General features: G+C 35.2%; 1 pseudogene; it reads left to right on the plus strand.

The window, feature by feature from the left end:
• Nucleotides 1–15,828: 15,828 nt before the first annotated feature.
• Nucleotides 15,829–15,947, plus strand: LOC112485196 (annotated as a pseudogene).
• Nucleotides 15,948–16,694: the final 747 nt, after the last annotated feature.

The raw sequence follows: 16,694 nt of genomic DNA on the forward strand, positions 1-16,694 counted from the left end.
ACAAAACAAAACACTTCCTCTAAAATAAATACCAAAATATGCAGAGTAAGCCATCCAGTACACTAGTTAGGAAGAGCATGTGACTACACTGCAATTATCAAGGGAAGTCAGAGTTTCAGATTCACTTCTTTCTGGGCCTTGGTTTCCCTCATGTAAAATGAAGTGATTGAACTAAATAATATATAAGCTTCCTTCGCATTTAAAGATTCCTTGAGTCCACTGCTATTTTGCAAACTATCAAACTTAAATTGGCAGCAGGTCAAAATACATTTGCATGTGTTGAAAACTAATTAAAATCTATCTGAAGAAAATTTCCCCATCCCACAATAAGCACCAAGCCAATTTTATCAAGAAGTTATCTTTTTTTATATTATTCTAGGAATCTGTACCTGGCTTGGATGGTTCCTAGAAACTGCCATCCTAAATCAGCAAAGATCGATAAATGTATTTATTTAAAGTATCCCCTACTTTCCAACTTCCCATCTCTACAAACAGAATTTTTCCTAACTAGTTTTATTTTACCCAGAGAATACTGTGTTATAGTTGAAAAGCACTGCCACCAAACAAGAGAATGATACAGTATAGAATTCAAAACGCAAGATTCCCTTCAAAATGGTATAAACTACAGAATTAAATCTAGTGTTACTAATAATACACATCCATCTAAAAAGCATTATCTTGAACTTTTGCTGGATAGTCTAAAAATTGACCTTGGCACATGTTAAAGATGTCACTGGAAAACATAACTAATATTGTCCAGATACAATGTTGTATTCTGAAATAAGAGTCACCATCCCAGATATAAATGAAGGCTTTATCAAATAACTTTAATTTTAAACTAAATCCAGAATACTTTTATCTGTACACCAGCTGTGTTCTCTTTCCAATTATCTAGGAAATGATGCACATAGAAATTGTATTCAGAGTTAGGAGAGTCAGTTTAATTTTTAAGCAGATGGACTAACCAAAAATCTATCCTAAATTTTTGCTGTTTATTCATTCAACAGACGTTTACCAAGTGCTTACTGCGTGCCAAACTCCACATCTGTGCTAGAGATAGACACATGCTAAAACAAGACAGACTACAAGAACACCAACAGTAACAAAGTAAAAATAAGAAAATTTTAGAAAATTAAAAGTGAAGGCAAAGCTTCAATATATTTTAGGTCAATTGGAAAGACCCTGAGGCTAAAGTGAGTTTAGCCCATTCTGGGATTAAACTTTTGTGCCTAATATATTCTAATGTATTTTTCTTCTTATTAGTATAATTATGTAATAGTTTGAAAGTACTAAAAATTAAACTTAAAACAAACTTGAAACATTCCATTGAATGCTAGTGTCCTACGAGGAATAGTTTGCTCTAAATAAATGCAACTATATAATGGCTGTACGTTAACATCAATTACAGAGATTTTTAACACCAATGCAGAGGGTTCACCAAGATCAACTGAATCAGAACCTCGTTATGTTTTAAAATTCCCCAGATAATTCTGATGCACAATGAAAGTTGAATCCACCTCTCAGAATTAATCTAAAAAGTGCCATATTCTAGCAACCAGATTTGTTTGGGGTTCTTAACTCTAAAGATTAACCCCAGTTGACTTTTGTTAGTTCAGGCACATTGAGAATTTGAGAAAAGCCATTGAGTTTGGTGGTAGAGGCCATGAGTTATGGAGTCAGATCATTTCTGGTTTGAATATTCTCATCCACTGTATCGACTTGGGTAAGTTATTAAATTCTTTAAGCCTTTGTTTCTTTATACAGAATATCAGTATACCACCACTATTTACCTCATTGTTCATTGGCTAATGAATGTACAGTGTTTATCACTGCACCAAGTATATAGTAACTGATTGGTAAATGCCAACTATAGTAACTAATAATTAAAGAAATAGTCGTCTTTTTACTTACTTTTTTTTTTTTAAAGTAAATCTAATTTCTTGCTCTCAGGATTAACTTTTAATGATTTAAATGAGAAAAAGTGATTGTGATTAGGTTGCTATCCATATAATCCCATGTGGTTATTTTATTAAATGCTTTTCATTATGAGTAAGACAAAAAGGTACTTATCTTTCTAAGTTATTCATCACCATACTTAGGAAAACTTGCTATAAGTATTCTTCAAGATTCTTAAGAGACTTAGAAACTTATTTTTCATATAGGATCAAAAAAATTTACCCTCTTAAAAATTTGCAAACTCTTATAAAAGAATGCTTAGTGTCACTTGTGAGTGCATCCCAAATTGCTTTGGAAAGAAAATCGTGACATCTTGATGTAATACTGGGCATCTTCATGACAACCATCCTCTAAAAACAAACTACTCGAAAGTGCTTTAAGTCATAACCTTTGTTTAAAAGGGACTTCCATGAGAATTTTGTCTTAAGAACATCAAAGCCCAGTATAATTTCCATAAAGGATACTTGGTCAAACATTTAAATGCTCTACTTCTGTCTCCTTCCCATACACACTAAAGACTATAGCTATCAACTTCAAAAGATGTTAGTTTCTACTATTTTCTATTCTATAGTCGGTCACCTGAACATACAGATAGTATCATTTGTCCAACTCTTGTCTCTTTCACATTAAAGTAGAATAAAATTAAACCAATGGCACTGTCTAAGGAATCTTATTACATTACAAAGATGCTATTGATTAAAATCTATAAGTCAAAGCAAAATCATTTTGATTTTCCATTAAAATATATTTTTTTCAGAAATTCAAAACTGACAAAGTTCAGTAATTAACCACATTATTAGTCTACAAATGCTTTGTTGCATCAATATTGTTTTTAAGTATCATGAGGAAACAAAAACTAGATTTGTGACAGTCGAACACTTAACTGACACTTAATATTTGAGTGCAGATGGTAAGTAATAAAAACAAATTGGATTAGATATATGCTATTTTTAGTTACTTTTGTAGATAGATGGAATCCAGTAGTTTAGTAAGAGAAGATCTAAGCTGAAGAGCTCACCAATTGCTGAAACTGAAATAATTAAATTATGCAAAAACTGAGAACAGATTGTCAAAAATTTTCTGCATTTGGCACTACAGAACACTTGACTGGGTTAAATGAGGTTAATACAACTTGGTGTGCAAGAGTAGGAATGAACATTTCTTTTTGAAATCTAATTATGTTTTACAGTGAGCTATATTACATGTAATTTTTAAAGTTGTGACATCGTTTAGACTATTAATCCTTGATATAGTAACATGCTTTGCCAAACACACAAAGAAAAGGTCCTACTATATTCAACTAAAAAACTGAAGGCTTACTTAGTCTAAAATGTGTCCTTATTTGGTTCTCCCCACAACTCAGCAAGGTAGATGTGATTATCCTCAATTTATAGATTAGGAAATGAAAGCGCAAAACTGTAAAATAACTTGACCAAAGTCTTACCATTTCTGAGGAGTAAAGCTAAAATTTGAATCCAGGACTTTTAAACCACTACTACCTGAATTCGTCTAGGATACCAGAGCAGGTACAGATGAATATTCAGAACACCAAGTAGCTATTAACCTATTAACAATGTATTCCTTCTGCTGGACTCCAGTTACATATCTTAATTTAGTTATCTCAGCACTTTAAACACGCCATCATTTTTCTCCAAATTTTCCTCTCTGACACTGCCTATCTGTAAATAGCACCACCATTCATCCAGTCCACCAACCCATCTCAGTCACCCTTATAATATCCAGTTACCAAATCCTATCATTTTCAACTCCCAAGTCAACATCAACCAATATCTTTCTCCTTCCTCCCTTCCCTCCCATTCCCTCCTCTTTCTTCTTCACATCACCATACCACCTGCCTTAGTGCAGGTTTCATCTGTTCTTTCCCAAGTCACAACTGCTCCTGAATGATTATTTTGTTTCCATTCTTATTTCCCTCCAATCTATCCTTCACACTGTGGCCTTGGAGGGAGATTCTATGGTGCTATTTTGAATCATGTCACTTCTCTGGGTAAAAGTTGTCATTAAGTATCCATGCCCTTTAGAACAAATAAGAATCCCATTAGCATGAACATAAGGCCCTTATAACCTGGCCCTTGATTAGCTATCTAAAATTTATTTTTTCCTTTTTCGACATGTATCCATCACACTATCAATAGCAAATATGGCATTTTTCTAAATGAACCATGTGGATTAATTCTCCCAAACCTTTGCACCTGTTTCTGTAAGATCCATGTGAAGCCTCACCTCCCCAAGGAAATCTTCTCTGAACTCCCAACCCAACATAGATGCCCTTCCTTTGTGTTTCCACAGCCTAAAACACACACAGCTGTATTCTTCTGGAATAGTCTGCTTTTCTGTCTCTTACACTAAAGTCCTATATATATAAAAAGTGAATATAACACTATTCACTTTTTATTTCCCAAACCTAGCCAAGGACATAGTAGGTAATAAATGTTTATTTAATTAATGATTAATATATGTGAATGAATGAAATATTATAATAAGAAAATTAAGACATTAACAGAATTCTCAGTTAAAATATTCAAATGATTGTTCTGAATAATTAGTTACATAATTTCATTTCTATTTTTGAATCCCATTTTGCATGTCTTGAGGGCAGTTGCATTCCTATTAATTATAAATTTCAATTAAAATTGTATAAAGCTATATTTGTCATGTAAAGCAAGCCTTTTTTTATTGAAAGATCCTCTGACATTAGCATATATTAGTAATATGAGCTTAGCAAACTTTTAAGCATTTCACTCATCTCTGTGCAATATTTTAAATTACTAGGAATCTCCTTTGAAAACATTTTTCCTGGAATGTAGCATTTTTTTAAAACTCTTAAAGATATGTTCTGAGTAAAAACATAGAAATTAGAAAGGGCAAGAAGAATGATCAGTTGTCTTCTTGGATTAGAGCAGAGGTGGCATGATACAAGGTAAGAAAATGTCTTATTTGGCAAAATATTCTTTGCATTCAACATCAATGAATATTGAGTCTTGTGGGCAAGTGGAGAGATACAAGTCATAAACAATAATCATAAAATTATGAAGACTTTTAGAAAGTAATTATGTGCTTTAAAAATAAGAGAAAATAAAAAGCAGGATAAGGAGGATTGCAGTGCCTTGTAGGATGCAAGCTGGCATTTTAATTTGGGTAGTCCAATTATAATTCATTGAGAAAATGACATTTTTGCAAAAGCTTGACGATTAGGAAGAGCACCATTCATATTTGTCAGAGGAGAATGTTTCAAGAAGAGAGTAATGAGGTCAAAGTGTGCCTGGTGTGTTGGGGAATAATAAAGAAGCTAGTATAACTAGAGGTGAGTGGATAGGAGAAAAATAGGTTAGTTAGAGAGGAAAAGTGGTGTGTGGTGGGGTGATGGTGAGTCCTACAGAGTCTGATAGAAGGTTTAAGGACTTCCTTGCTTCCTCTGCCGACACTTTCGCCCAAAACTCAATAGTTTCACAATATTGATATCTCATAGAAAATGTGGAGTTAGTGTTCTGCCACAGTTTCCCCCAGGAAGAGATGTGGTGATCTATCTATTTGCATCCTAGCAGAAGGAATCAACACAGATTCTATATTGTTTCAAATTTGACTCTGCCTCATAGATCTATGGAATGGAGATGATTTTATGAGTATTCAAATAGTAAGGAAGCAGTATTTCAGACTATTAAATGTTCCCTGTGATCAAAACATACCCATGTTGCATTAGACATAACAGGCGTGAGTTATTTTTCACTGGAAAAGGTTTTTACCCAAAGGGTACTCAGGAAAATTTGTTAGAAATAAATAGATATAATAACATTTTAAAAACAAAAGATGGAGAGATAAAATGATATGTTTGTAGGTTTTATGTTTGTTAGAATTATCTTTTAATTTATGTATGTTTACTTTGGCCAAACTTTAAAGTATGCATGTTTGATATATTTGATTCAACATATTGACATTTGAGTTTCCTCTTCTAATTAACATAGATAGTATAGCCAAGTCTTTCTCCCTCATGACTCTGTGTACACCAAGGATACACAAAAATGTGTTTGTGTGTGCCTGAGTATGTTAATGGCCCATTGTGTTCACTACTGTTTGCACTATATTTATTGTCCTTACTATGACTGAGATGGGTTGGTGGACTGGATGAATGGTGGTGCTATTTACAGATAGGCAGTGTCAGAGAGGAAAATTTGGAGAAGAATCATTGTGTGTTTAAAGTGCTGAGATAACTAAATGAAGATGACAAGGAGACAGATATATATGTATATTTGTCTGGAAATCAGTAGAGAGGCCAAAACAAGAGAAATAAGTTTGGAAATGATCAGTATAGATGCATTATTTGAAGTCATAGACATGGATAAGTACATTTAAGAATGTAAACTATGACAACGAGAGAGTCAAAAGGCTGAGTCCTAGAGAAAGACACTATTAAAGGGAGTGGGTGGCTGAAGGAGAGATTTGTAAAAGTGAGAGAAATAAAAGCTAGAGATGCCATAAATCCTAGAAAGTATTTTAGAAACCAAAGAAAGATTTTAAGTAAGCAAGAATGGTCAACATGGCAAAAAGCAACAGAATTATCAAGAAATATTATGACAGAAATGTAGCTACTGGATTTGACCATATGGAGGTCAATGATCAGTGTGGCCAGAGAAATTTCATGGAGAATCCAAAATTCAACACCAAGCTGTGTTAACCCTAATGCTAACCCTATTAGTTTATATCTATGAAATATATGTTATAAAGTACAGTTTTCAACTGTGATCAAGAGAGATGCACAGACCACGTGTGATCACAGGAACCCTGAAACAGAAGTGCTAGATGTTCCCAGAGTTTTCTGATTTTGCTACTTTCAGTAGGACTGCTCAGTAGCTGAACCAAGGTTCTGAAGTATTAGGACTCTTTTCATAAAGTGATAGATGCCAATCAGAGCCCACGGAAGCACAAAGCATGCTCGGATAGCTCATGACATCACAGGATGAGCTAAACAACCAGGATGGCAGCAACCAGGGTACCTCAGGGCCACTATCCATTTCACCAGGTGACTGAATGGCCACTTCATTTAAAGCCAGTTTGCTAAAAAGCCAATTCAGCAAACAACAAGTTCATTGAATTTTCTTGTTTAACAATTTGAAATGGTTTACAAAATTTGTATTGGCTAAAGTAGAGATAAGCTTATAAAAATATATGCTGCTTTACTAGTTGAACAGTTCTCTATTTTTTTCTCCAAAATAGCCTTGTCAAGACAGTTCAATTTGCCCCATTGTTAGAGCTGAAAGGAGCTGGATGGAGAGGAGGTGGAGAGCAAGGAACCCACAGCTGGAAGAGAGCAGCGAGGAGTCAGAGCATCACAGCTGCTGCTGTGGATCAACTGAAGGGAAAATGAGTGGGTGGAGAGTGAGGGGTGGAGACAGAGGAGGAGAGGGAAGGGGAGTGTGAGGAATATGGTCCAAAAAGTGTGTTTAAAAAGCTAGGAGGAGGTCACCAGTGATTTTAAGGAGAGAGAAAATGAGAACAATGAACTTCATTGTTCTGAACTCTGACTGATTCTATTTTCCTATCAATGAAAACAGAGTTATTGGAGAGTATCTGAGACTAGATAATCATTATGTTTTGAATTTTCTAAATCTACCTTCATAAACACATCTAATATATTTAGGGACAGTTACTCACTAAATAACTGCTTTGACACATCTTTGAAAGAAATTGCTTTAATGTCCTCATTCTTTCATGACTAATCTTTGTGCTTACATTTAATACATAAAGTTTCATATTTATTGAGTTCAACAATTTGTGGAGGTGCATGTATAAATAATCATCACCTGATTTTTCTCTTAAATAAAAGAATCTAATTAAAATTTGATATGTTCTTCCACATGGCAAATCAGACTGAGGAAATTATTCTTTTGTCTAATTGGCTTTACCAATACCACCTGTTCACAGAGATGCCATATGTTCATGACAAGGACAATCAGTATAGATGAGCCTCAGAACCGGGCTGCCTGAGTTCCAATCCCAGCTTCACCACTTATCAGCAATGTGACTTTGGGCAAATTACTTAACATCTCTATATCTATTTTCTCAAGGTAACATTGTAGCAATAATAATAACAACCTCCTAGAGTTTGTGAATATTTAATACATTAACATATATAAAGTTTTTAGGACAGTGCCTAGTCTATGGTAAGCACCACTTAAGTATTTGTTATTATTATTGTTGTTTTTATCATTTTTATTGTAACGGTGGTAGTTAGTAGGGATGAAAAAAGCTGCAAGGCATGGTTTCTAATTCAAAGTAGCTTAAAATCCATGAAAGAGAGATAGACTATCACACATGTACATACACTTACTCTCTAACAGTATGTTCAGTGGGACCTTTTATATTGCAGAAAGGGTCAAAAGTTGTACTAACAACAAGCCTCAAGGTGTATTCCTCTTCTCAAGGAATTTATTAAGAGATGGCAGAACTAGCTCTCCCATTGACAAATTATCCCAATATTACCCTAGTCCATAGAATAGAGTGATGCACAGCCTTAGACTTCATGGGTATGTACTCTTTGTGTTAAGAGGTTACTTGTCCCTGCCCCAGCCATAGGAGAAAGACAAGAATAGTATCTTTCTAAAGCCAACCATTTCAGGGAGAAGACTCGCTTATAGCAGTTGTTAGGGGAATATGGTTGGTTGGTTCCTGAGCTGGAGTTGAGCACAGTGAGAAAGTTCTTAGGTGAGGTTAACGTCCATCTCCTGGAATGTAAGACAAACATAAGCATAAAACCTGGTGCCCATCTCTAGGCTAAAGTTGTCTGAAGGGACAAAGGCCTTCGGAGTAGCCTATGTCAGCAGATCTTAGAAAGACTAAAGTTCTTTACACTTGTGAAGAAAAATGGTAAGTTGGCCCTTTCTAAGTTCCCAGAGGCTGTCAATGGACACAGGAGAAAACTGCCATGACCGCTCTATCCCTACATGAAGGAGCAAGGACGACAGAGGAAGGGCAGAGACAAGTGGGGAAGCACCTACCGCAAGAAGGAATCGAGAACATGCCTTCTGGAGGGACTCAAGGGAAAATAGCTCTCCTCTGCAGGAGTAGTCAGCAACAGAAGTCACCAAAAGAAAGATGAACAAAGCCCTCACTTCCTGCCCCCACCAGAATGTAAAGTATCTGCACGAAGACCATTCTCTTAGGATATCATAGATCAGAGCAACTAGTTATAGAACAAGTTGTGGTTCCACTATTTCTCTCCCCCTATTTCAATGGACTGGACCTTGAAATGGAAGAAAAAATGAGGATCTAGAAGGCAGACCCTCATACCCTCCAAAGTCCAAGTAGCCAAGGTCATAGCCTATACCTGGAAGAAAGGAAGAAAACTTTGAAATCAGATATGACATTGATGTTTAAACAGGAAATCAGATATGACATTGAAGTTTAAACAGGACTAAGAATAATAAGTGAAAGTGAGCAGAAAGTTATGGTATCTGACCAAAATGAACTGGAAGGAAATAGGAAATTCAACACAGTAGGTTGAAAGCTGTGACTAAAGAAATAAAAATATAATGTTTTTATGTTAGTATATTCTTTAAAACAGTGTTTTGAAGAGTGAAATTAAAAGGACTAATGGACCAAAAATATAGAGGCTCAAAAGTGAAACTTAAATATATCTTTGATGATATAAAAATTTAACCATATTATCAAGCATGAAATATTTGGAAGTTGAATATTTAAGAGAGTAGCAAAGTAAAATAATGGGTTGTATAGATTGAAATTTCATACAAATGACTTAGAATCCTTCACTGATCAAGTTGAATTGATTAAAGACATTGTGACAAACAACACAAAAATATCCCAGGTACTAGCAACACTATTTCAATGTCTCATCATCTTGTTCGAGAAAAATTAGGTAAATGTCAGAAGGGATTCAAGAACTTCACTGAGTGTTCCATTCTCGAACCCAGAAAATATTGATGGAGCTGGATTCTAAAATATAGTTGTTCCAAAGATGAAAGAAAATGAGTTACAAAACAAAAAACGAAGGAAAAACAAAATTCATTACAGCCAAGATTTCAAAAATTTGAGTCAAGAGATATATTACTATGTGATATATTACTATGTAAGACATTATTTGGGCCAATCTATGGTTGGTTCAAAACCAGTAGAACATCCAGATAATTCTAGAAAAGATGTATTCTTTCATCTCATCTACCTAGTTAGATGATTTCCTTATTTATGTTATTTCTTCATGTGTTTTTTCTCAAAATCACTGAATATAGTATGAAGATATTACCTTTTACTTAAAATTAATTTTTATTTTCCTCTGCTATCCCTAAACTTTATGCTAGAAGACTTTAAGAACACAAGAGTGAACTTACTAAAGTTCACTTCTTAAAGCCTGCTTTCTTCATAAAACAATCCAAACAGCCAAATATCTTTACTCACACTCCCAACAAAACCCTACACTTTATTCTTCCATGACACATTTCATTTCCAATTCTTTGTAGATATCATTTTTCCACATAATGACAACACATTTCTAACTTCAGCAATCTTCTACTCCAAGCAGAGGTTAATTTTGAGCCTAATTGGCAGTTTCCAGAATTCTGAGAACCACATGCTCATGACTGAGTTTCAATTAAAACTCCCTATTAACTTCACTCATTGCACAAGTTGAGTTGGAGATTTTTTTAATGTTTTCCCTGCTGAGCTATAAGTGATTTACTCAGACTTTCCCAATAAATTAATTATGAAAGGAATCACGACAGCATATTTTTAAAAAATCTAATAGCATCCAAGTTGCATTATGCAAAAGAAAAAATAGAGAAATGTAAGTGGAGGGCAGGATGTGGGAGAATAGAGGAAATAATGCAATAGTTTTTATTAGATACATAGTTATCTTACCAACAGACAAATAGACTAAGAAATCTTTTTTTGCTGAAGTTGAAAATAAGTACACTATGACATACTTCATTTAGAGAAGAACTGTTATTATCATAAAGAATACAAAAATGGATTGCCAAAAATGTTACTTTAATGGGAAAAGCAAACCAAATTAAAAACTACCAGTCATCATTGTATCCTGTGTAGCGGTAGTGACTGCATGGCTTTGTAACCATCACAGACTTGTTTCCAAGTGGCATCCAGACTGCAATGATCTGCTGTCTTGGGGTCTAGTTTTCACTCGTGCGTTCTTCTTAGTATCAGAATATAAACTAGGATAGACCCTACACCATCTATCCTCTCTCAGTCCAGCCTCCTATTCCACTTAGGTGGAGAATATAAGACAGCAGGAGCTATTACATGGTGACCTAGAGTTGTAGGGATTTTAAATCAGCGACTTCCTTCACCTTTATTTGCAATTCCAACATCTCCAATACCTCTCTTTAATTCTAACCTTACGGTATGGATTATCATGTGCCACTGGCAAGGAGTTACTTTCTGAGGTTTTTTTTCCAAGGATCACAAACTTAAAAGGGGAATAATGTGACAATGGCCAGTGAACAAGGTTACAGCAGATAAAGGACCCATAGATAAAGGGACAGGGAACAGAGGGGGCCAGAAATGTACAAGATTCTGAGGAAATGGAAGCCCCAGTATTTTGAATCAGGAGTCAAAATTGGAAAGTCTGAACTGCTAAACCATGAGTCAGGATATGTAGCAATACTGAATTAAGCTTAGATCTTTGAAGCCATCATTGAAGTATGAATTTTACAAAGAAGTTCATTCAATTTCATTTTTTTCCTTAATAAACTTTTATTCTGTACTTATTATGGACCAGGAACTAAGTCACACTTCCTGACTCTAAAATACTTAGAATGTATTAGGAGACAGAAATATAAATAAAAAGAAACAATACCATAATGGAGGAAAGCATAGGGTTCTATGAGAGAAGTATCCAAGGTTGCTATCTGAACTGCATAAATCTAGGAGGTACAATTCACATAGATTGGAAAAAAATGGTATCCCCTGGAACTAAATAATGTGGCAGTTTCAGTCATTTAACTGAGATTAGGATGGTGTCATAGAAGCTTTGTGGAGGAAGTTACCCCTGGTGTGAGTCTTAAAAGTATCAGGAGAATTTAGCCATAGAGAAATTGGTTGAGAGAGAAAGGGAGAAGAACAGAGATCTTATTACTGTCAGAGGCACTTGTAAAAATAATAATAATAAATGCCCTTAATAGTTTCATCATTGTCATGCTTAAAGAATATATATATTTTATATATATATTAAATATATATATATATTGCCTCCAAATAGTAAGTCATATCTTTAATTGTGAGGCCCCAGAGAGGAATAATCAATGTTTTCTCATCGTAGTCCAGATTTATTTAATATGATATGCATAAAGGAACTCCCCAAACAGAATACCTAAATAGGTTCTTCTCATTGACCTGAAATGCTGAATCAGAGTGAAGTGTAAGAAACACAAAAATTAAAGATGATGTAAAGTATAGCAAAACATCACACAGGGAAAGTGGAGATATCTAAAAGGCAAAGACATTTTGTACCTAGGAGGGTAAGTGAGCAGGAACAAACAAAATACCATGACAAACTGGAAAAGCCACACAGATATGGGAAAGAATAGCTAGTAGGGCTTTTTTTTCTGCAAAACAATGCCTCCCTCCTCTGAACACCTTCTGATTGAAACATCCACTTGTCAATGATGCCCTACTTACCTCTCTAATGTTCCATTCTCTTTTCATAATTAGACTTTAAGTGCCTTATCTCATAACTCTGCATTTTTCACAGTGCCTTGAGCATCTACCTGGGGCAATATATGTTGATGATGATTATGAATAGAAAACAATGGTATCACCAACTGCTTTAGGATATGCGAAGTGTAACACCACCAAGTGTAACTGCCACAATGCAGTCTTTATGAATGTCATCAAGATGCAGAATTCTTTGCATTTCCCAGAAAGAATCTACTTACACTGAAAAGGATTAATAAACCAAGTAGACTTTTCTGAACATTTTATTGCATCATTGGAGAAGGCACTGTATATCACCCCCACAGCACACATTATAAATCCCCATTAGACATGTTTCTTTTCCTCCAGTCCTTTCATCCAACCTCCTATTGGGGTTCTGGGAATATACTGGGGCAGTATATTTACCATTTGTCCTGAGCTTCCTTCTATGCCTCTACTACTTTTACCTCTTTCTTATGCATAGCAATTTAATTTTGCCCCAGACTCTCCAAACTTTCTTATGCATACTTAATGGCTCAGTTTAAAAGTTCTCCCCTGTTGAAAACACCTATTTTCCTTAGTAGAGTATTATAATTAACTTTTTTAAATTACAGAATAAGAAGAAATAGAGAAACAAAGAATGCAAGAGATAAACTGTGAACTGATGGGTTTCAGGACATGCTGTCCCAAACTACAGCATCTTCGCATATTAAATATTTTAAACTAAAAGAGTCTGAGAAAACAGCAAAAGCAGGAAGGTGACTCTAACCTTCCCCCATAACTTGGTCCCTGAAACAGGTTATGACTTCCTTATGTCTGAAGACAAAGGGTCATCCAGAAGAATCTAAAAAAAAACAGGCCTTGCTAAATTTCCGCCAGTTGCTATGCTAACTTCACACTCTTTAACCTATCATATTCCTCCATGACCATGCACTCTTCATCAGATCTAGCAAAAAATACTAAGGTCTTTTTTTTTGAGTCTTCATTTCCTTATGAAGCCTCCTGTGTCACATAAAACTTACATTAAATAAATTTGTTTGCTTTTCAAAATTGGAAAATCTGAACTGCTAATCTGTCTTTGTCAGTTTAATATTTGGACCCAGCCAGGAGCCCTAAGAGAATGGAAGAAAACTATTTCCTCCCCTATAGACTATATATGGAAAGTCTGTATATTTACCTGGTGGTGACATAAGAAACAAGTTGTACTTTGCAAAAGTGCTATTCCTCAAAACACAGTTGAGAAGTGTTGCCCCTGCATTTGGGAGAAAAAGGATCTGTAGCTATGTATTGATGAAGATGCCTGAGTTCTTTACAGAAAATTCCATGGGAACTGCAGGGAGAGACAGATTACTACCTTCTAGTAAGGAAACTGTGGAGATGAGCACATCACAATTTATTCAAATTTTTTCTACTTTCATCTAAGACAAAAGTGATATTGAAATGGCTCCAGGACAGCTTGAGTCAACTTTTAATTTCTTTTTAGATATATTACCTGGGAAGACCAATTTATTTCTTGAAATTATTGTTCTTACTTATGAGCTTTACTTGTAAGAAGACAATGAATTTGATTACCAAATAACTGACGTGATATGAGCATTGCTTTGCATTATAAATTGAAAAAAAAAGCCATTCCATATTCACTGTACCCAAAGACAAACCAGATTACAATAATCATTTGCAATATAATGTACTTTCTAGGAAGGAAAATATTTCAAAATCTGTAGAAGTGATTACTGACTACACATGTAATTATTTTAGCAACAACCCAAAAGATTGTTTCTGCAACTATCATATTTCTTCCCTCAAACATTAAAATAAATTAAATTTGGAAATGAAAAATCATTTGGAAAAGGAATGTCATAGGGGAGAGGTTTTAGAGACAGAAAAAATTAAATTTTAGACAAACTAAAATGGAAGAAATCATAGGAAATTAAACTGAAATGTTCAATATGCCTTTGAAAATGGAGTTGTAATTTTGGAGAGAAATTGGTGTTGGGGTATATTTTGGAGCATCATAAAAATATAGTTGGTAGTTGGAATTGGGGAATGCCAAGCAAAGAACAAGGAGGGAAAACTACCCAGGATAAACTTTGTAAAAGACATTCATTTTAGACTCTGAATGGAAAAATAAATAAATAAAAAGCAATAGGTAACAAGAAGAGAATCAGAGAAGGACTGTTTAGCAGAATTTGAATTCAGCAAGGTTAGCAGCTAAAGTCCAAGGACATAAGGAGATGCTGCTGATGAAGTTGATGCAGCAAGTGAGGACCACACATTCTAGCAGCTTGAAAGAAAGGACAGAATTAAATATAAGAATATTAAGAGAGAACAGCGAAGCCTAGCAAAAGCTGTTTGCTTGTTTCATTTTCAGATACTGAAAGCTAATCCTGTTTATATGTAGAAAAAGAGAAGCTGGGACTATGGAAAGTGAATGAGTGACAGAGGGTCTTGAAGCAGTCATAAGAGAAAGGCAGACCAGCCAAATTCCATGGAGACATGAGATGTAGGGAGAAGAGACCTGGGAGGAAGTGATAGATGGAGCGCAACATGACCAAAGATGCAGAGCAGCTCTCGCAATACTGTGAAGATCTTTGTCATGAAGTTAGAAGTCAGGGAAGGCAGGGTAGAGAGTCAGAGAAGAGAAAAAAGGTCACAAGTAGCCTCTGAGAGAGTAAGTTTAGGGTTGCACAAAAGAGAAGTAAATGCCTTGTGGAGCTACATTAATGGGCAAACTAAATTTGTGTGACCCTTTAACAGGCTTAGGCTGTATAATTTTACCTTCTCTCATCAAGCCTAGTGGTTGAGAAGTGGAAGAGCACAGAACATGAGCTAAGATGGTTGCAAGTGTTATCAGTGCATGTGGGAAACTGAGGCAGATCAAAGAACAAGGAAACTGTAGGTGGGAAAAATAAAGCTCTAATATTATGAAGATTGGAGATAAAAGAGTGGGAGGTGTATGATGAGCTGGACGGCAGCCAGTAATGTAGATGTGACAGGCAGGCTGGAGTGATGACTCCTCTCGGCAGCAGTGAGGATAGGGTAAGAGGGAACAAATGAGGACAGAAAAGAGGTCTCTGAAGCAATACTTATTAAACAGGTTCATTGTCTGGGCTGCTGGTGAATGGTTGTGCCATTAACAAAGGCATAAATCCAATTGATGGAGTCAGATTAGTTTTCAACATAGAAATTGAAATCATCTATGGCCATGCTACCCTGAACAAGCCCAATCCCATCTGATCTCAGAAGCTAAGCAGGGTTGGGCCTGGTTAGTACTTCGATGGGAGACCGCCTAGGAAGACCAGGTGCTGTAGGCGTAAAAAATAAAAAAAATAAGGGATTGTAAACTGACAAGATCCTTGTAATCTGTGAGGTCAAGCAAGGGTTGCTTTCCCTAAAAAATAAAAATAAATAAACAGAAATTGAAATCAGCAAATTGCAAAGGACATTGATAGACTAGGCATTAAAAATCTAACCCAGAAGCAGAAATGTTGGAAAGTATGCTAAGCAATCAGTGATCTTATGACATGCAATGGGAAATAGTTCTCTAACACATTGAATCTCCAAGTTCTCATAGACATGAACAGAGTTCTGTGTTATTTCATACAATAGGAAAACTTAACTTTTCTCACACTCAAATACTCGGCTTAATGAAGATCTAATATTCTAATATTCTAGAAGTTACTCAACCCATACCCTAAACTTCACTGGGTTTTTAGATGTTTAGTTCTTTCTTCCTCTGATTTTGGAACCAGCACACCTAAGGCTTAAGTTTAGGTAAGTGAAGTGCTATCTAAGGTTATCTTACATTGACATTTGTGAGGTTTTCATTTTCTGTTTGCCTTATTTGTCTTAAGCTTTAGGGAGACTGTATTTTTTGTACCACATGGAAAGGAAAGTTTAAAACAAAAATGCTTCTAATGAACCTGCCTTTGCCAACACAAGATGTTTAATATTAAATCAAGATATGATCTTAAACTTATATAAGTATAAGCATTATTCAGCATGGTAGTTATTGGAATTTATTTTCCTTTAGATCAGATTTTTTTATCACGCAGACACAC

This window comes from Pteropus alecto, unplaced genomic scaffold, assembly GCF_000325575.1.
Source record: "Pteropus alecto unplaced genomic scaffold, ASM32557v1 scaffold95, whole genome shotgun sequence".
In the NCBI taxonomy this organism is placed as follows: Eukaryota; Metazoa; Chordata; class Mammalia; order Chiroptera; family Pteropodidae; genus Pteropus; species Pteropus alecto.